The sequence below is a fragment of the Marmota marmota genome, unplaced genomic scaffold (assembly GCF_001458135.2).
Source record: "Marmota marmota marmota unplaced genomic scaffold, marMar, whole genome shotgun sequence".
NCBI lineage: Eukaryota > Metazoa > Chordata > Mammalia > Rodentia > Sciuridae > Marmota > Marmota marmota.
Genome location: NW_026000016.1, coordinates 27,361,088 through 27,381,325, shown reverse-complemented (window position 1 = coordinate 27,381,325; position 20,238 = coordinate 27,361,088). Strand labels below are relative to the sequence as shown.

The window sequence follows — 20,238 nt, the reverse complement described above, 5'->3', positions numbered from 1 at the left end:
AAAACAACCAGTGATTAGAAAGTAGTGTTGCTCTAGATGTAGAGAAGAAGAATAGGGTGATATGAATAGGCTACATGGATATGGTAAATGCTAGAATTGGTAACTCATTGGCCTTCATTTGCATTGTCTATGCTTTTAATCAGTAGTGAATACAGTTGACCTGAGATGAACATTATTTAGCCTCTGCTTTGTCTGATTTAGGTTTCTTTTTCTGTCACTGTCTCTTAACTTCAGTTATTTCAAGAGGGGTATACCCCCTTTTAAAGATAGTCTTCAACCTGTTTGTAATAATGAAAAGAGCAAGAACCTAAGGATGGAAGTCAGAAAACTGTGGTGCTAATGAGTTTCTAGCTAGTTTATCTTGGACAAGTCACCTACCCTTTCTTTGTGGATTTTACTGGCACATCTCACTTGGATACTTATTTATAAACTGTCTTACATACTTTCTCTGCAAAAAATTATTTATTAACTGAATAGTGTTACTAAATCATGCCATTGATCCTTCTGGCCACTCTAAATGCTTTTTATTGCATAAATGCCACACAATAGAAGGAGATAAAGTTAGTTACCAGTGTCTACTTGTTTAAGTCTGAGGAATTGGTTCTAGTGACTTTTCCCCCCCTCACTACTGGGGATTGAACCCAGGACCTTAAGCATGTGAGGCAGGTACTTCACCATTGAACTACATCCCCAGTCCTTTAGTGAATTCTTAACTACCAGTGCTCAAAGGGCATCTTAAAGAGGATAAAGTCTCAGAGAATGACTTAGTCCCAGCTTCTTTGATCACTTAAACCTTTTCCTCCTACCTTCCTCTCCAAGAAGAGAGAAAAAAACAAAGCAAGTATGTCAAGGAGGAGACTCTGCTGATCTTTCTGCCAGAATCCAGTATTCATGTTGCTAATTGTATTTTGTATGCATTTTATGACATACAAAATAAACTGTACAGTGATTTTCTTAAGCCTGCCCCACATATAATGCTGCAAACCCCTTGAGACCAAAAATTCTCCCTGATTGCCATATCAAACAAGCAGTGGTGACTGCAGTTTGCAGAATCTCCTGCTGTGCCAGATTAAAATCAGCAAGAACATGTCAGTAAATTAACATTCCCGTTCCTACAGTATCTTGGCACAGTGCTGTGCACATAGCAGCAACTTAGAGGATACTTAGTAATACAATTAAGATTCATTTGTTCTCTGGAAATAATGAAGTAATTAAAAGATCTAAGGTGGTTGGTGCAAGATAGACACAATATTTGATTTTTAATTCCAGTCATTTTTTCTTATAAATTTCAGAGGTATATTGGATAGATATTCCTCTCATGTTCGTGTTCATAAGTTAAAGTCGTCAGCTAAAATCTCAGTCTACTTCAAAAAAACTTATTTAGAAAATATACTGACATTTAAGTTGATGAGATTATTAGTTTGTATTAGGGACTAATTACAGGATTGTTAGATTGACTTAATATAACTGAACTGAGGGTCTTGGGATAAAGCTTTAACTACTAAAGTGTTAAATGTAATGATTTAAAGAACAAACATCTATTGTAATTTGGGGCAGAAGATTGCTATGATGCTTTTGTACATGTGAGAAGGAAAGAACTAGGAAGTTTTAAAAAGAATTTAGCACCATATTTTTAGATATAATTTAGGCAGATGTTTTCTCTTAATTCTCTGGAGGTTCCATTGTGTTAGCTCGTAATGTCTTCTGGAAAACTGTAGTGCACGCCTTCCCAGAGGAGCTTTTTGGAGTGTAGGGGAGTGTCTTATGGAGGAAGGCTTCTAAAATAAAAATACAGTCTCAGCTACTCCCTGTCTGTATCTTAGCCCTCTGGCTGTGTTGGTGTGGGGAGCAAGAAGAACAAAAATAAATGCCTGATGCCTTTCCCACACTACAGCTCAAATATAGAGGCAGTGTGACTTCTTGGTTAAGAGCACATGCTCTGAAGCTAGACTGAGTTCAAATCCGTGCTCTGCCTTTTATAAGTCAGGACCTTGGGAAACCATTTTATGAAAATGAGTTAGGACCTTGGGAAACCATTCTTTATGCCTCAGGTTCCTTATCTTTACAACAGAATAGCAAAATTGCCTACCTTATAGGTTGTTGTGAGGTTTAACTAATGGAGCACATATAATGCTCCAAGAACAGTACCTGGCTCCTAGTAAAAGTTCTAGCTGCTGCTGCTCTTGTTATTATTGTCAGTGCTACACTCAGATTAAGGTTGTAAGGTGTAAATATGGCAGAGTTGTAAGTGTTTCAAGGTTACAGGATTATACATAATTTTCATTTTAAAAAATTTCTGTATTTTAAAAGTCATGGGTTTATATTCCTTTTTATACCAAGAAAAAATATTACATTTACCATGGGAAGTGTAACTTTTTGGTTTGCTAGAATGCTTGTATTAAGTGTAAGAGAACCAGAATTATCTACAGACGGCCTGGTGAAGAGGAAATTAGAGCAGGTTACCTAGGAGAGCAGTTGTTTAGTGACATGGATATCCTTTGTGGGAATGGACACACCTGGGTGTTGTGTAATCTTTAAGAGTACAAACTTTTTCTAACTCAGGACAAGATAGCTCTGGGGTTTACTCCCAGCTCATCCGTTTATAAGGTATATAACTTTGGACATGTTTCCTTATCTATAAATGATGATAATACACATGTAGTTGGAGAGTTGTCTGTTTAAATTATTAGGTTTATCTAATGTACTTTGTGATAGTAGGTGTTCAGTAATGGTACCAAAGAGACAAGGAATCAAAACTAAGGTGACAAGAAAATTGATAATTGCTAATTAGAACTTCTTACTCCTAGTCCACAGTGATGAAAATATACAACTAAATTCATGTTCTTTTCCCCTGTGCTTACCATGTCTTCATGTGAATACATTCAGACTGAGTACAAATATACTTGGATTAATCGCTGCTTTAAACATGTTAATGGAATCTCTCTCTCGAGACTGCATTGATTTCACTGAATTCAAATAATAAAGACAAGCCCTAAATCAGGGATTTATAGATTAAAGATAATTTTGATAATGTCATTGTGTATGCTGGAATCCAAATGTTCTTCTACTGTTTTTTTTTAAACTATAAAGCTTATATTTTTGTCCCTTAGAAATTATAAGTACTAACTTGATAAGTAAGGTTTAGGTGGAATGATGAGAAGTTTCTCTAACTCTATATTTGTCCTCTTTTAAGGGAAGATGTTTCTCTTTAACTTTCTAAAAATAATACTTTATAGGTGTTTTTTTAATTCAGAGGAATTAACTTCACCTTAGTCATGTTTACATAATAGTGACTTAAATTGGAAATAGAATTCCATGTTCAGCTACCTTTTAAAAGTAAGAACATTACAATTTAACTTATTATTGCATCAGAGTATAGCCAGGGAATAGGAATCCTATGAGCAAATTAGAATGAGGCTTTTACTATGCTATTACCCTTATACAATTGTAGGAACTGTTAAGCATTCTGTGTACAATTGCTGCTTCAGAGTCTAGTGTTAAGAAGATGAAGTCTACAAGGCCAGGAGTCAGGAAGGAAGAAAAGATGGATGTGATTAAGGGAGAGTTAAGTATAAATTGGAATTTGCAGGGACAAATTCAAATTCATTTCTATCTCACTGCTTTCTGTATTCTGAGATAGGTGACCTGCAGGGTAGGCTGGTGCATTATCAGAGAGTTGCCCATCACCTGGACCAGAATTCCTAGCAACTAAAGCGGTAATCCAGCAGGAGCTGAAGGAACTGTGAGGCCTGATCACACTCCATCCCCCTGACTGTGCCAGCGCAGCAGCTAGGTCAGATGTAAGCTCCAGCTGTATTTGGTTCTTCACTGACCTTCAGAGCATATAAATGGCTGCTGTTTTCATATATCTGCCTTCCAAATCTTGTGCAAATTTCTCTTGTGGCTAGTTCTAACTCAGGACCTCAGGGAGAAGGGAATTCTGGGAAGCAGTTCCCGCTTGGCTGAGTCATCACACTAGAAATTATCACAGCCCATTCCGTTTCCAGTTTGGCCATGTCTTTTAAGTTTGTGATGTGGCTACACCTCTCTTAACCATACTTAACTTTAACAAATAAAGATATTAACAAAATTATCTTGCCTAATATGATGCAGTTATCCTAGATACATAAAAAATGTTCTAATTCCTCAAAAGAAGATATGAAGTCCTTTTATCAGTCTTTAGGTGATGCTCATTTATCTTCTCAGTCATATTTCACTTTTTTATGCCCTGTAACTTCAACATTAACTTAAAAAATTAATTTTAACAATTTAATATTGAATGATGGCAATGGAAAGGGGAATAAAAATAAAAGAATTGGCTAATATGTATCCAAATGTATTCATACCAAAATAAGGATAAATATTCTTAAGTAGTAATAGTCCTTATTCCTTCAGTTGGACAGGTGGTTGTAGATAGTATTTATAATTACTTTCTTCTAATAATTTCGTGTTCTCTCTGCCCTCAGCAAACACTTCAGCTGATTATAGTTCCTTGCCTGGTGAAGTAACCTAAACCTTCATGCTTGAAGAGTCTGGGCCATCAGAAGTCTTGCCTCTATTGAGTTAGTATAATTTTTCCATTGACTTTTCTCAGGACATGAGAGTAAGAAGAGGTGCCCCAGAGGAGAGTGCCTGCATTTTAGATATACTTTTCACAGTCATATGTAATAGCAACCCAGTTTTCCTTTGATAGTCAGGATCAGTCACCCCCACCAGAATGATAATGTCCTTCTTTGCCTATTGATTCACTGCCATAAAGAAATCTCAACTTGCAGTTTAATGGATGATATGATACCTGGTAGAAGCATCTTCTCCCTAGTTTCTAAGATTTCTAGAAGCGGCAAAACCCAGAGTTGCAGGGTCTAGGAAAAAAATTTCACTAGTGGGTGTCTGTGGATAATGGTGAAGGGTGATGCTCCCATTTCTCTTTTTTTTTTTTCCTCCCTGGACTTGTGAATCCTGGCTATGAAAGAAATGGAACCATATATTAGTTATTGATTTCGAGCACATATTGCATCCTGAAAGATGTTACACTGCAAAATTTTCACTCAGTTGGCATTGTAACAGTCTTCAAAAGGCTATTCCAGTATTTTATCAAGGCAGCTGCTTCAAAATGCTGGAAAATCTCATAAAACTGGTGAATTCTTCAAGCATGAGCCCATTATCATGCCGTTTGATATGAAATGAGTTCCTTGCTTGGAAGCAATGTTGTGTGGAATTCTGTCATGGTGAAAAATACCTTAATGGTAAACATTCATTCTGTAAGTCTACCAGTGGAGGTTTTGAAATAGGGACTGTGGACAGAGAAGGCAAATTCATATCTTTAGTAAGCATCTATTCCAGTGAGGAAAAAAACAATGAGACTAGATAAAGCACTGTCCTTTCTAATATGGAAGCAGTCTAGTCATCCTGACACCAAGTAACTGGCTGACAGCCTACCCCCTAACTCCATAGGAGTGGTACCATTTTGGGAAATAAATATCCTGTGAAGTTGGCAGATTAACCTTGGTGAATGTTAGTCCATGTTGCTAGGCCCACATATAACCTTCATTCCTGCTAATGTCGCTACTTTGTTCACGAGGCCATTGGCAAGGATGTGTGGCTAAAGGGAGGCTGACTGATAACATAAATATGAATCATCTTTTTTGAGTACCAAGTCAGAGGTACACAGCTATCTCCATGTGCTGTGCTTGTTTGGAGAGATTTATTCACATTCTTCTCCTTTTTTTGTCATTAATTTTCAAATCATTTTAACCTTCTGAGTCCTTGATCATTTAGCCAAGTCATTAGTACCAGTTTCTGAATGTCTATAGATCCATACTAGACATTCTTTTTGTTTCTAAGCAAACAACCAAGTGCACACTGCTCTTAAATTCTCCTCTCTGGGGAATTGTGTCTTCACCACTCTTCCTCCAGTGCCACCCCAGTATGTGGCTGTAATGTCCCAACTGTTCATTTTTGTGTGGTAGCAGCATATTGTGCAAAACCAACTGTAAACAAGGCTTGGATTTTTTTCTTCCTTCATCATCTGGTCATAGGGAAATTCCCATGAGGTTTTTGGTATGGATTTTGACAGAATAAGGAATGTAACAGTATAGCAAGAGCATGAGTTAGGGGCATCTCAAGGCATAACTTGTGCCTTTAGGATCTGCTTAAGCCTTATCTAAAATATATACCACTTCCATTCAGTAGTGGAATGTTAGCTGTGCGTGCCTAGCTTTTTGACTTAATGAGTCTGACAACACCTAGGTCATATGCTGAAGGGTAACTTGGTGGCCTATAGCCAACTGTTCAGTGTCTATCCCGACCAGTGGCAGTCCAGCAACATAACCAATTGTAATCCTGAAAGACACAATTCCGAATGCCATAATCCTGATTGTGGAAACCCCTAAAGTCTAAAGTCTCCCAAATCACAATCCTGAAAATGAAAATTCTGACTGTAAGATTCTGAAAGTTGAAATCCCTAAAACTGCAATTTCTGTTGAAAAAAAAAGATATATAATAGGGGTAGAAAGCCAAATTCTGGGGAAAGTTGTTCATTTTTGGTTGTATACAGGATAGTTGCATCATGTTAGGTGGAATGAATACCTAGAAAACCAGTTCCATATTTATCTGCATTAGCATTCCTTGCAACTAACGTAATCTCAGGAGCTTTTATGACCTTAGTTAAAGCCGCATGTGCCTTGAAGAAGCCTTATTTACAGTGTTACTGACTAGTGAGAAAATGATGTGTAGTGTGGGATAATAAGACACACAATAAGTGTTGTTTCATTGCTAGTATAGTTTCTGCCAAATTTGTGGTCTGTATATGAATGCATGTGGAATGGATATCCTAATACCTAAAACATCACAGAAGGATGGCACTTAAGATGGGAAATGTTAATGGGGAGTGCTCACATCCTTATATGTGAATTCACAGAAGAATTTCAAAAGAACAGTGCCATGTAGAAAGTGATTGTGAATGTAGTTTTAGAGGAGAGGCCATGCCCTAAATTGGAAACAAAACAAAACAAAACAAAACCCACTATTCATTGAATGCAAGAGTTTAAAATATAGTTTGTGAAAACCAGACAACCTATAGAATTCCTCCATGTAATTGCCCATAATCCATTCCTGTAATATGCTTTTCTATATGTGTCAATTTTTCTTTTTAGGTTTTTTTGTTTTCTTTTTCATTTTTATTTTTGTAGTTTTTTCTATTACCCTAAATTATTATTGTTGTTGTTGTTGTTATATAGCAGTTTGCGCTTCTGTATATTTTATCTTAGTATTATTTCCAATAATGGTCATTCAGATTATGTCAAGACTTTGTAGTTTATAGAGTTCTGATTTGTATATTTTTTACAAATTTGACTTTATGAAAGTACATTATCACAATGTTGTTTTTTTGTATGTATGTAGCAAACATTGTGCATGTATTAAAAATGCTGAAACTTCCTCAGTAAATCAAGAGGTGTCCTTTTTTGTACATTTGCATTTCTTGATAACTGAACTCTTTGGGCAACTGTATGTGCAGTGATAAACTATCACAGTTTTGCATCAATCTTACTAAAAGACATAGGCTGTCTGTCACAGTATTTCAAAAGATTATAAAGTTGGATGCACCTAATTACCAATCATAGTGATATGTGTTTTATATGTTTTGCTTTTTGGCCTATTTCTTTATGAATATGGTTCATCTACTTATAACTTAGATTTGTGTAATTGTCATTAGTGTACTAGAGTGTTTATGCTTGCAAAAATATGTATGTTATTATCTATTATATAAAGTGGTCTATGGTTTTTAAATGTTTCTTAAATATTTTAAAATGTAAGTAAATGTCTTAAAATTTTTAAAAATTATTTTTTTCAGAATTTTATTGCTGGGTTTTTGATCTGATATGTTGGGAATACAGGGATTGTATTATTTTGGAATGTCAACATTTGGATTATGGCACTCAGAATTATTATTTTTGGGAGGTGGGGGTGGGGATTATGGCCAACACCTTGTCCCAAAGAGGACAAAGTAAGGCATACCTTTGTTCCAAAACTCATAAGGTCTGTGCTGTAATTTACTCTAGGGGATTGTCAAAGGCTCAAAGCTGGATTTCTCTCTGCCACAGGTATTTACTTGAAGCACTTACAAAGATTTCTGGGTTCAAGTGGCAGAGCTCTTTCCATGACAGCCTAGGTCTGTTGCTGAACCCTCTTGTTCTGGTCCCCATTCAAAAGTGGCAAGCTTTTGGCTGACCTGTAATGGTAATAAAGTCTATATTACCTTCGAAATCAGTATACAAGGTGCTTCTTATGGTTAAAAGAGCCCAAATGCAGCAACTTGTTTTTTATCCTGTGAAGAGATGTTTTGACAGGGGTTACACCATTAAACTCTTATGAATTTCACTGAGGAGACAAGCCCCTGAGTTTTTGTGGGATGAATTTCCCACTCTCTAGATGCTTGTGTCTATCAGGTATCTTTTGTAGTTGTTACTTCCTGTTAACTGGGTCCAGTCAGCATATCATCAACATAATGGACCACTTTGATGTCTTGTGAAAAGAAAAGTGATGAAAATCCCTGTGAACTAGATCACTGGTTCTCAATCAGGGGAAGTTTTGCCTCCCAGGGAACATTTGCCAATGTTTAGAGACATTTTTGTTTATTTACAAATGGGGATTGGGGAGTTATTGGCACCTAGTAAGTAGAAGCCATAGATGCTGTTAAACATTGTATAATGTACAGGACAGTTTCCTACCAAAAAGAATAACCTGGCTCAAAATGTCTACAGTGCCAAGGTTGGGTAACCCTGGACAACATAAGGCTTGAGATATGAAACAGCCCTGAGGTAGGATAGTGAAGCAGCAAACTGCTTCAGTATTCTTTACTAACAAATATACCAGGAAAGGAGTGTTTAATAGGTCAATAGCTACATATTAGGTGCCAGGGGGTATGTCTGTTTGATCCAGTAAAAAATCTAGAATAGCAGCTATAATTGCAATTACCAACTAATTAAGTTTAGATAACATATTGTCATTATTTAAGATTTATCTGTCTTCTGCATCAACTAAATGGTGACTTGAATGGAGGTGTGGTGAGGATTATCATTTCTGCATCTTTTACATTATTTGTGGCAATAATCTTTACAGTCTATCCAGGAAGTAGTATTTCTTTTGGCTTACTATTTTGGTAAGCCCAAGGAGTTCTAATGGTTTCCACCTGCACATTCTTAGTATAACAGTGCTTAATTCACAAGTCAGAGAATGATTGTGTGGGTTCTGGCGGGTGCTCAGTATGTGTATTTTAATTGTGAATTCCAGAACTGGGGAAGTAACCACAAAGATGGGTTTGAGAACCCACTGGTTCCTCTGTGAACTTCACCTGATCTAAAAGTTTATTGATCATCTGATTTCCATAAGCTTCTGCTCTAACTGGTAAAACACAATGGAGTTTTGGGTTTCAAGGAATTGCAGTTAGATTAGAGACAGTTTGGATTCTCCCTACATCCCCACCGACTAATCACGCTAGTAAATTGTTGAAGTTCCCTTAGGGAAAGCTAAGAGGAAGATTTACAGTTTGCATTTTGGTATATATAGTAGTGGTCTCTCCTTCATTCAAGGGGTTCTGGGTCTTGAAGTTCTTCAACTATGGGAGTTGTTTGAGGGGCTGTGAGTCTATAGTTTTATTTAGATCACAGTGTGAACTGCAAAAGTACCTGACCTAGACCTAGAAAATAACATTTATCTTCTAAGTGTTACACACATTTCACTGTGGCAAAGGACAAATCATATCAGAACCATGGAGGAAAGGAAATTTGGGGAAACATAGTTTCAGCTTAGCTAAATTGACAGTACCAGACTACCACAGTTCAAAGAAGTACTTGCCACTCATATTAGTTACAGTGTTTTATGGGTAATTTTAACTTTTCAAGCTGATCTGTGTTGCTTATATAGTCGCATTAGTTATTGCCTCAGTTTAATTATCCATGTGAAATAATGGAGGTCAGGGCCACTGAGGGCTGCATAGGCTGTGTGAAAGTCTGGGGGCACCATCCACATAAATTAGAATGTGACAGGTGTGTGGGCTGGGGTTGTAACTCAGTGGTAGAGCACTTGCCTAGCATGTGTGAGATATTGGGTTTAATTCTCAGCACCACGTATAAACAAATAAATGTCTATCAACAACTAAAAAATATTTTAAAAAAAGAATGTGACAGATGTGCCCTGACACTGCACAACACAGCATCCTGAAATATTAATAAATATTAATAAGATATTATCAAAATATTAATGTGCATTTAGAAGGAGATGGATTTTGATAACTGTTCATGTAAGGAAGTTACAGAATTTTTGTTTAGATAACATAGGATTTTTTTCTCTCTAAATTTTGGACCATGTTCAAAGTAGTTTTGATAAATGAAGTGAATCAGAACATAGTATACCCATCCTCCTAAAAAATAGCTCAAATTCTCTACATAGATAGATCTATGTATATTTGAATTATACATATATTTAGAATAATTGAGTTTATATATTCAGTAATGCTTTGTTACCACTTCCCATGCTACAGATCCTACTCAGTCTTAACTTCAAGGGCTTTTGTTCTTATATTTGATCTTGTTTACCTGAATCAATTACTCCCTCACAAACAGACTTCAACCATTAGCACATAAACATATTCTATATCTTATATTAAAAGAGAAAATTTTCCTGTGACCACATGTCCCTTTCCAGCTTGGAGTCTTTTTCTCTGTTTACCTATGTCAAAAACATTCTTAAAAGACATTTTCATAGTTGTCATTGCTTCTCAGCTTCAATCCACTTCAGCCAGGTTGGTCTCCAAGATTCCAGTGGGACTAGTCTTGTCAAGGTCACCAGCTACCTCTTTATTGATAAATGCAACAGAGAAGACACAGATGACCTCTGTTTCCTTATTCTCTTGGCATCTGCAATTACCACACTCCAAGTTTTGATAACAGCAGGAGCATTTTATGGAGGCAGAGAATTTGGAGATGTGTGTATGCTGTATTGAGGTTGATGACCTGTGGTTGGTGTTTTAGTCAGCTTTTTCGTTGCTGTGACTAAAGGATCTGACCAGAACAACTGTAAGGAGGAAAAATATATTTGAGGGCTTAAGGTTTCAGAGGTCTTAGTCCATAGAAGGCCGGCTCCAATCCTCAGGTCTCGAGGTGAAGCAGAACATCATGGCAGGAGAGTGTGGCAGAGGGTGCAGCTCACATTAGGAAGCAGAGAGAGAAACTCCACTCTCCAGATGCAAATATATACCCAAAGCCACGCCCCCAATTCCCACCCCCTCCAGCCACACCCTGTCACTCCAGTTAATCCCATCAGGGATTAACTCACTGATTAGGCTAAGACTATAATCCAATTATTTCTCCTCCAAACTTTCTTGCAATTGTCTCACATGAGCTTTCAGGGGACACCTCATATTCAAACTGTAACAGTTGGCAAATTGGGATGTAAGGGGGGATAGGAGTCAGTAGGTAATGGGAATTTTAGAGAAGGGTAAGTGAATATATTTCAAGTACAGAGGTTTATCAGGTGGTGTTGGGTTCTCATTTGGGATAAATTCCCACAAATTTAAGTGAAGTCAGGTAATCTTGTTGAATATATCTCTCATAGTGTTGAGCTTTCAGGTGTAAAGTGCTGAGAGCCATAGCCAAGTAGGAATGACGCATGGCAATTTCCTTGTCAGCCTACCCAATGTTGCTTAGAGGGAGGACTCTCCATTGTGGAAATGGGCTTGCCTTGGACCCAGGTCATTTGCAGTGACATTGCATGAATGTTTGAGAAAGGTGACCCTGCTCAAGGACCAGGGTGGATCCTGGTTTAGGGTGGATCCTGCTGGGAATAGGGCGGTTCCAGGTTTAAGGTGGATCCTGCTGGGAATAGGGCGTATCCTGCTGCCTCAGGCTCCCTCTCCTTGAGTTCCCGTGGAGTTCTCTGGGTTCTGAGAGTATTTGGGATGCAGAGCAGAGCCCGGTGGAGGAAAAATTTTTCCCAGAACGTGCGTGTAGAGTGCCGATGACAGTTCGAGAATAATGAGTCACTGTTTGAATCTACAAGGTGTGTGGTGGCTCAGTTATTTTGTGCCCAGCCAGACTGCGGCAGTAAAGTATAGGGGTTGTTCGGGAAGAGAAGTGGTTGGGTTTCAGTGGGGAGTTGCCAAGCAAACTTGGAAGAGGGAGTGGAAAGCAGGAGAGGAATAAGGGGGACTTGTGAGGGAGTGGTTATAGTAAAGAACTGGAGCATACATATAACCTTGGTAAGGAAATAGGTGAAGATATGACAGGGACAAGTGGGAATGGACAATGAATTGAAGATTTTGAAGTTGAAAAAAGCTTTGCGTATCCCAGTGTAAGATATTGCAGATAATGAGTTAAGCACAACCAAGTTAAATGTTCTCAGCTTCTCTATGACACAATTTATTTAGAGGGTCATATGTTAAGTTAAAAGTTAAAAAGGACATAGCCAAGTATACATAAAATTGTGTTTCCAGCATGGCATGACAAGATTTAAGCACTTCCCAGAAAGTCCTTACCATTTTCAAACACATGGTCAGAAAAGTTTTGTTAACATTATCTGGGTTGTAATTAAGATCTGCTGGACTTGTGGGTTAATGAAAACTGGGCTTGAATAAATGAAGGAATAATGTGTTAATGAATAAAAGATCAAGTATTCTGTATTTGGAGTTTGGCTAGGCAGCTGTTAATTGTATTCTTTTTTTTACTTCTAGATGTTCTTGATTTCAGAATTTCATGAATTGATAAGATTTGTAAAAAATAATAACAAAAACAAAAATCTTTGGGTTGATATTGCCAACTTTCTGTTTGTCAAATAAGTAGGGGAAAGACTTATAAACTATTAACATAATTTCGTAGAAAGGATAGCTTAATAGCAAAACTGGTGCATGGTCTTAAAATGAAGGATGGTCCTTTTAAAAGAGAAGTTTTGACAATCTTACACTAGCTTACATTTGCAGATACACACAAATATTTTCTTTATTTTGCTGAGAACCTGTGTAAACTTCCATCTGTTGGGGCTATTTTGGAAACACTTGACTTGCTTGTGTGAGAACCTAGATCATAATCTAGTTTGCCTTTTGAATGTGCTATTAGTATTAACAAAAATAGTAGCTAAAGTAAAATTCTAGCCATAATGAGCTAAGGAATTTAAAGTTTCCCAAAGAACTGGGTAGTTGACAAAGGTTTCCATCAAGAGCTCAGGACCCTTTACAAAGTCCCACATCCCTCAACTGTTCATAACCATTTTCCTTCTAATACTACAGTGAAGTAGGAGGCTTGGCCAGAGGCACTACACTGAGACACAGTCTTTAGTCTGGCTGGGATTGTCTTTCATTTCTGTATCAACAGAATGTGATTGCTAGTGTGGCATTCAGTATATGTGTGAAATGAACTTAAATAATCTATCCCAATGGCAGCTCTTAACCCTGGAAGGAAAATCCTTTCAAGTAGTAAATTAGTATGATTCTTGATGCTTGTGAATGGTAAATAAAACCTGCAAAGACAATGAAAGAAATTATTTAGAGATAAAAGAAAATCCAAAGATACTAATTACCTGAATAATGGCCAACATCTATTGAATGGGTACAAAGTACCCCTTACTATATTACAAATTACTTAACAAATATAAGAGTTCCTACTTGTATGTATTGGACACTGTTCCTAGGCATCAGTAATACAGAGTTAATAAGACAGACATTTTTATAGGGGAAGTCAGATGAAAACAAGTGCCCCCCTCGTATAATTTTAGATAATAGTTAGCTATGTGAGGAAAATAAAGAAAAGTTAAAGAATAAAGAGAAATTGGTGTGAGTCTCCTTTAGAAGTGATTGTCACAGAAGGTCCGTATGTGCAGTTGGGTGAGAACTTAGCATAAGCTCTTTGAAATAGGTATTATTGTCTATTTTTTTCTGCCTGTGGTAACCTGGAATTGCCCAGGTTAAATAACTTACCCAGGGTCATATTGCTGATAAGTTGCAGTGCCAAAATTCAAACTGCGTGGCCTATTCAGACTCATTTTTCTTAATCATTGTGCTGTTTGTGGAAATGAAAACCAAAACATATTTTAATGGAAATATTTTATTTGAACTCAGCCATTTTTTTTTTTTTTTGCTTTAAAAAGTGGATAATCCTGTTTATACTCAGAGAGCTTCCTTCTTCTTTATGCAATTTTCCTTTTGAGCATTTCATTGTAAATCAGCACTTCTATTAGAGGACAGCAGTGGAAAACAGAAGGGTTGCCAAGTTAAAATGGATTATGTGCTTATTCATTAAAAACATTAGTTTAGTGAGTGAGTGTCTGTGTAGAAACCATTGCATTAAATGGCTTTTAAACAGCCTGTAGATTGCATTTCTCTCTGTTCTCTGTGCTCTTCATTTAATACAAATAGTTGAGTTTTTTATATGTGTTTGGCCTATGATTTTTTTTTTTTGTGGCTTGGATTGAAGTTTATTAACTAAATAAAGGCTGTGTGTAATCTGTAATTATAAGATGCTGCACTGAAGCCCAGTCATAGGTCCAAATGCGTTTGGATGTCCAATTGTTCATTCCACACATGAGAACCTTTTGGAGGCCATGCAGCTTGTACAAAGGTATTTTGGTTGGTCTGAGATAACTAAGCCAGTACTTTTTGTGCTCTCTGGAGGTACACAATTAATTATTTGATTATAGTGATAACTGATAAAAAGGCAAAAACCCAGACATGTATTTAAACTGTTTCCTATTTATGTTATTTAAATAGAACCCTTATGGTACAGATTTATAAAAGAAGATCAACTGAGTAGCTCAGGTAGCTTTTGAGAATAACTGATGTTGGAAAACAACTCTAGCAGAAAAAAATGGTACCCTGTGTTATTTATCTTATTAATTACCATATCAGATGGAAACGCTTAGTTTCCCTTTCACTAACCTTTAATGTTTTGGGACCATTTCTTAAAACCATGTTTACTCCTTCAGCAAAGTTCTCAGAATTTGTTAAACTAGTAATGTTGAAGTTTAGGAGCTCTATCTTATTCCTGAAACAATACTATGTTTTTTGTCTTTAAAGCAGTTTAGTCAAATACTAACGATGATATTCTTCAATATGATTTCCACTTTATTCTTTTTATTCTCATTCTCTTCATTAGAAGATTACATTTTCTCTCTTTTTTTTTTCCATTCTGTTTTGGTAAGGCAGGAAAAATCTGCTTATACTGTAATTTAAGACAATTCAAAGCTATTTATTTTATGCAGAATGATATAAACTTCCCAAAATGTGCCATTCTGCTCTTTTATTTCAGTAGGACATTATTTGCAATAGCTCTTTCATTAAGAATAGAATAGTAGATATGAAAAATGAGTAAAACTTAAGAGGAAATTATCTGCATTTTAAAATATCTGCATTTATAGTCATCAGATTTTTTTCCCCATTCCTTTCTCATTGAATATTTAAGCTATAATGGTTCTGTTTTCTTAGCAACAACCATCACTTGAGCCTGTAAATTTCTTTGATCAGCTAACAGTCTATTTCAGATCATGCTTATAATGTTGAGGTCTTTTGGAAAGCTACCAGTATCCCTGTGGTAAAATCCACTTTAACATTTGCTTTGGTAAAGTGGTCCATAATCTCTATTTGTTGACATTGTCCTCATTGTTCTGGAGGAACAGAAGGAAACGCTGACGTGTGAGTGTGTGCTTGCACTTGGCACTATTTTGTGAGGGTTCACACTATTCTGCACCCCCTAATGAGCTCCTAGTGCTGTATCTACTAAAAAGGGTAAATTTGGGGCAACAAAGTGTATCTGGGAGTGGGAAGGAAGCAAAGCTTCCCTAGACCAAATGTTCTGGCTGTAAACTCAGGTAGAGGAAACTAACTGCCAGTGGCATCATGGCCAGTGGGAGATACCAATGAGGTTTTTCTTTGTCCTTAAGAACTCTCATCAGATCTTTGATCTCTTCCTTTAACCATGTTGTTTTTAGTTATTGGCAAGGCTGAACAACTGTACACCTCTGGTAGTGAGGGCAGAGCCTGCGCTGCAAAGCTTACCTGTGAATGAGAGCTGACAAGGACATGAGTTCTCTGTAGACACACAGCTCTCAAAGCTTTGAGTCCTAAACAACAACTTTTGGTTTAGAGATTATTAATATTGTGTTAGGAAAAAGGTTTGAGGAGGTAGCTTAGCATTCTATTGAAGAGCAGAGGCTTTAAAATAAGACAGATCTAAGTTTGACTCCTGGGACTATCATTTAGTAAGTGTATTTTTGACTGCTTGCTTGTTGAGACTGCTCATAGCTCATGTTTAAATGGGATAATATTTTCAGTTTGTCAGGTTTACAAAGAGGATTAAATAAAATCATGTCTAAAAAGGTACTGAATACAAAAGACATTGTCAATATTAAGTAAATAATAGCTATTATTATTATTATTATTGGGCTGGTAGTAACATTATTCCTATTTTTAGAGATTAATGTAATTTCCAATGTATTTTGCTCATGTGGGAATTAGGACCAAATGGGGAAGGAACAGCTAGATGAGACATAAATCTATGCTATCTAATCTTGAGGGATTTCTTAATACTAGAATGAGTCATACCATTTCACCATAACTTTAACCACTAAAATTTTCTAGTTTGGGTTTCCATGTATGACCAAAAGATATTTGTGCTTGAAACTGTTATAGGTCAAGCAGTTTACTGAAAGCAAACAAACCATTGCTATCGCTGTTTGTTTATTTATTTTTATTTTAAGAAGGAGGTAATGTGAGTTGATGTAAAGAAAATACACTGTACTTGCCAGGCTCAATAAATGGTATTTGAACAGGCATGTAGATCCCTAATAACAGCCACATTAATCAAGTAGGGAAATGAAATTGAAGATAAAATGACAGTACATAGTAAATGTTCAGTTAGCATTTGATGAATGAATTGAGTCATAATAATTAATTTGCCTAGAAAGTAACTACTTAGTAGATAGATACCAGCTACTTAATAATCTTATATTTTGTTTAAATAAACGTGATGATAGATAATACATGCAAATAAGTGAAAATTTTAAAAATTCAAAAGGATATTCAGTAAATTTTCTTCCCAGCCTAGAGTTGTTAGGAAAAATATTTTATTCATATATAATTGGTCCTCTGTATCTGTGTGGGTTCTGCATTCTCAGATTTAACAAACTATGCATTGAAAACTCTAGGAAAAAAAATGCATCTGTACTGAACACCTACAGACTTTTTCCTCCTTATTATTCCTTAAACAATGGTACAGCTATTTACATAGTATTTTACATTATATGGGTATTATAAATAATTTATAAATGATTTAAAGTATACGGAAGTGCATATAGGTTATATGCAAATACTGTACCATTTCATAGAATGGGATTGAACATCCACAGATTTTGATCTTCATGGGGGTTCCTCGAATATTTCTCCCATAGATACTAAGGAACAACTTTACAAGCAAATGTTGATCCTCTTTACACAAATGGCAATATTTGATACTTTTTATTCCCTTGATATTTTTTATTTTAAAAGTAGATTTTAGAGATTATTCCATATCTCTATGTAAAGATCTTATTTTTAAAAATAGGCTTAGTATTCTACTGTGTGGGTATATTTAATTACATTTCTTACTGATGGCTATTTAGAATGTTTTTGGCCTTCTGTTGTAAATATTTTGTTGCAGTGAATCGTCTGACTTTTACATATGTCATTTTATATTTATGTGTGCAGGGGTTTATTTGTGTGCTAAATTCTTACAAGTAGAGTTACTGGTCATAGAGTGAACACTTAAGAAACTTCTGATAGTGTATAATAAGTATGTGGATTTTGCCTCAGAGAGGAGAAACATAGTTAGGATTAGCTACCAGTTATGTGGTAAACATTTATTATATTAAAGTCTTCTTTAGGTTTCTTTAGAAACCTGCACAAATATGTAAAAAAAATAGAATTGCTGCTTTGTTTTTTTTTCTCCCTAATATGAAACAACTCTGATTAGGACTGTGTTTCTGATATGAGAAATATTGAAAGTCATTTATTTGCTTAATTGTAGAATATGATAAGGACAAAAATTGCATTGGGTTCTGGGATTGAGCATGTGCCAGGCATTGTGTTAAATGTTTTCTTTCATATAGTTGTCATTAAAAACCCTTTCACATGTAGGTCATTGTCACCATTTTATAGATGAGTAAATGAAGGCTCAGAGAAGTACCTTTCCAAAGGTCACATAGCCAAGTGGCATAGGTACTATTGATCCTAGATCTGTCCTTAAAATTTATCTTCTTAATTACTACATGATCCCTGCTTTTTATCCATTTTTAGTTATGTGGCATGTTTTCATATATTCTGTTACTTTTAACCTTTTTTAAAATTCCATTTGTTTTAGATGAGTCTCTTAACAGGTAGCATGTGGTTGAATTTAGGTACACCTCATTTTTTGTTTTAAAATTAGGTTAGTGCTCAATTATACGATAGATAAGCTTAGCTTTGTTAAATTATTTTCTTAGTGCTTTTGATATTTGCACTTTCTCAGGCATTTTGAATACAATATTAAATGAAAAGAGAAATATCTACATCTTTAGGAGGGTGTGGGAAGGAGAAAACTAAAGGTAGGTAGATAGATAGAGTGGGCCTGAAGAGAAAGTGGCATTAGGTCAGAATAAGACTCACTGTGAAAATGAGATTTAGGAAAAGAATTGAAAGAGCTGAGGGAGCTGGACTGACAGATTATATGAGAGTAGAACGTTCCAGGCAGAGGGAACAGCTAGAGCTGTTATGAACCAGACCTGCCTGAAGGATGCCTGTGAGATTAGTTTGACTGGAGCAAAGTGAGAAGAGATATAGTAGTAAATGAGGTCAGAGAAGTAGTTGTGTCAGATATTTTTGTTATTGTTGTTTTGTTTTGAGATGAGGTCTCACTATGTTTGCCCAGGCTGGCCTCAAACTCCTGGGCTCAAGGAATCCTCTCGCCTCAGCCTCCTGAGAAGCTGAGACTACAGGTATGTGCCAGGATACCCAGCTTAAGGGGCCACATTTTGATGAGCAGCCTTAGTGGCCATTATAAGGACTATGGTTTTATCATGATTAAAACAGGGATCTGATGCAGGAATCTTTTTAACAAAAGAATGTCTTGATATCACATATATTTTAAAAGAAATAGTCTGTCTTCTATGTTTATAATACACTGAGGAGAAGAAAATGGTGAGAGGCAAGGTTAGAAACAGGATGACCTGTGGAGGCAAATGCAATAATTCAGGTATTTGGGATTAGGATAGTAGCAGTAGGGATGATGAGAGTGGCTGGATTCTAGATATATTTATTTTAAGGTAAATCAATAGGATTTCCTGAAAGAGTGAATGTGGGAATAGAGAAAGGGCTTAGGGGTTGGAGATCAAGTTAGCACTTTTGGAGTTTGAGATATTGACATATCCAAATGGAGATGTCAGGGGAGCTGGCTGCTGGATATAACAGTCTGGAGTTCAAGAGAGATGGCTAGAGATAGAACTTCGTGAATTTTTTTTTTAATATGAGTTATTCAAGTTTTCAGACTAGGTGGAATAATCAAGGCAGTTGGTGTAGTATGGACAAAGAAAGGAAGAATACCAAGATCTGAATTCCTCGGGTCCTTCAGTATTAGGAAGTGTGGGAGAAGGAAAGCAAATAAGAAAGTCTGAGAAGGTGAGAACAGGCAGGAGGAAAATGTGAAAACCAAACAGTGTATAAAGGAGAAAAGAATCAACTGTCAAAAGATGCTTTTAAGTACAGAAGATATTTTTCTTCTATTCTGGTCTCTGGTTTTCATCTTCTTTCCTCCTTTTAATTTAACTTCTCTTGTTTAAAAGAGGCAGTTTAGACTAGTGGTTAAGAGCACGAATTCTGGAGCCATACTCCATGCGTATTAATCCTAGATATGCTATTTTAGCAGAGTGACATTGGGAACCCTTTTAGGCTTGCTTCTGGTATAAGTTTTTCCAAACTGATCCCCCCCAGTCATGTAATCAGCCATTTCTCTAAAGAGAGTTACCAGGTCATCTGTGGTACAAGGCCTTTTTCATGGACAGAATCAGGAAAATAGCCTTTACATTTTAAAAGTATATTTAAATTAAAAAAATACACACAGTAATTTTCATACTTCCCAGGTATAGTTTGATATTTTAGTACACATGTATAATGATCATATCTATATCCATCACCTCAAACATTTGTCATTATTTGGGGAATATTTGAAATATTCAAAACTGTATGAA

General features: G+C 36.2%; 1 protein-coding gene across 2 annotated transcripts in view; it reads left to right on the top strand.

Annotated features, from left to right (window-relative positions):
• The first annotated feature begins 4,543 nt into the window (after window positions 1-4,543).
• Window positions 4,544-20,238, top strand: part of Mark1 (microtubule affinity regulating kinase 1) — a 107,452-nt gene continuing 91,757 nt past the window's right edge. For both annotated transcript variants that reach the window (XM_048809338.1, XM_015483625.2), the window contains exon 1: window positions 4,544-4,562. The gene's annotated coding sequence lies outside the window, so the exon portion shown is untranslated. The remainder of the gene's footprint in view (window positions 4,563-20,238) is intronic.